Genomic DNA, 1,695 nt, shown 5'->3' on the forward strand with positions numbered 1-1,695 from the left:
GCAAAAAGTGGGCAATCTTCATCAGTCGATCCACCACTAATCAGATAGTGTCCTGTCCATGCAATGCCGGCGGCAATCCTATGACGAAATCCATTGCTATATGCTCCCACTTCCACTCAGGAATGTGGAGTGGCTACAATGATCCTGCCAGTCTCTGATGCTCAGCCTTCACTTGCTGGCACGTCAAACACAGATACACATACTGGGCTATCTCCCTCTTTATATTGTTCCATCAGAAGGACTCTCGAAGATCCCTATACATTTTAGTGCTACCTGGATGTATAGTATACAGGGACCGATGTGCTTCCTCCAGAATGACCTTCTTGATCTTAGGATCAGCAGGAATGCATAACCTAGTACGGAACCACAAGACTCCATCATCTGAGTTGCTAAACTCTATTTCCTGACCATCCTGTACTTTTCCCATAAGCTCTACTAGTTCTGCATCATTCCTCTGTGCTGCTTTAATCCTTACCTGTAGAGTCGGCTTCAAAACCAAGTCAGTAATGAACGCCTAGTGATCGCCCTCTACCAACTCCACACTAAGCCTCTCTAGATGCATCTGGATTAGAGGCTGAATCTCCACTGCAAACACAGATGAACCCACTGATTTCTGGCTCAAAGCATCAGTGACCACATTATCCTTTCCTGAGTAGTAGCTGATAGTGCACTCGTAATCCTTTATTAGCTCTAGCGATCTCCTCTGCCTCATATTCAATTCCTTCTGCGTGAAAAAATATTTTAAGCTCTTATGGTCAGTAAATATCTCACAACTACCTCCATATAGATAATGCCTCCAAATCTACAGTGTGTAAACAACCGTCGCCAATTCTAGATCATGGGTAGGGTTGTTCTTCTCATATTCTTTCAACTAGCATGAGGCATAGGCTATCACTCTCCCTCGCTGCATCAACATGCATGATTGTAAATTATGAACCCCTCTTCTCCTGAAGAAATCTTCAACACAGGCGCAGTGATGAGTCATTGCTTCAACTTCTGGAAGCTCTATTCACATTCATCAAACCACTCAAACTTCACTCCTTTCCTAGTCAATTTGGTCAATGGGTCTGACAGTCTAGAGAAGTCCTCAACAAACCTACGGTAGTACCTAGCCAATCCCAGGAAACTCTTGATCTCATGCACGTTCTTTGGTCGTACCCAGTCTACTACCACCTTAATCTTACTCGGATCAATAGAAATACCACCCCGGGATATAACGTGTCCAAGGAAGGTAACCTGTTCCAGCCAAAACTCGCACTTCTTGAGCTTCGCATATAGCTTCTTCTCTCGCAACACCTGCAATACTATACTCAGATGATCCTCATGCTCCTCTGGGCTCTTCAAATACACCAGTATATCATCAATAAATACCACCACAAACTGATCCAAATACTGGTGAAAGACCCTGTTCATCAAATCTATAAACACTGTAGGAGCATTCATCAAACCAAATGGCATAACTAAAAATTCATAGTGACCATACTGCATTCCAAATGCTGTCTTTGGAACATCTTCCACCCTGACTTTCACCTGATGGTACCCAGAGCGTAAGTCTATCTTCGAAAAGATCTGTGTCCCCTCTAACTGATCAAACAAATCATGGATACACGGGAGCGGGTATTTATTCTTGATAGTTACTTTGTTTATTTCCATGTAGTTGATGCACAACCTCATCGACCCATCCTTCTTCCTCAC

The sequence above is a fragment of the Malania oleifera genome, chromosome 13 (genome assembly GCF_029873635.1).
Source record: "Malania oleifera isolate guangnan ecotype guangnan chromosome 13, ASM2987363v1, whole genome shotgun sequence".
Classification (NCBI taxonomy): domain Eukaryota; kingdom Viridiplantae; phylum Streptophyta; class Magnoliopsida; order Santalales; family Ximeniaceae; genus Malania; species Malania oleifera.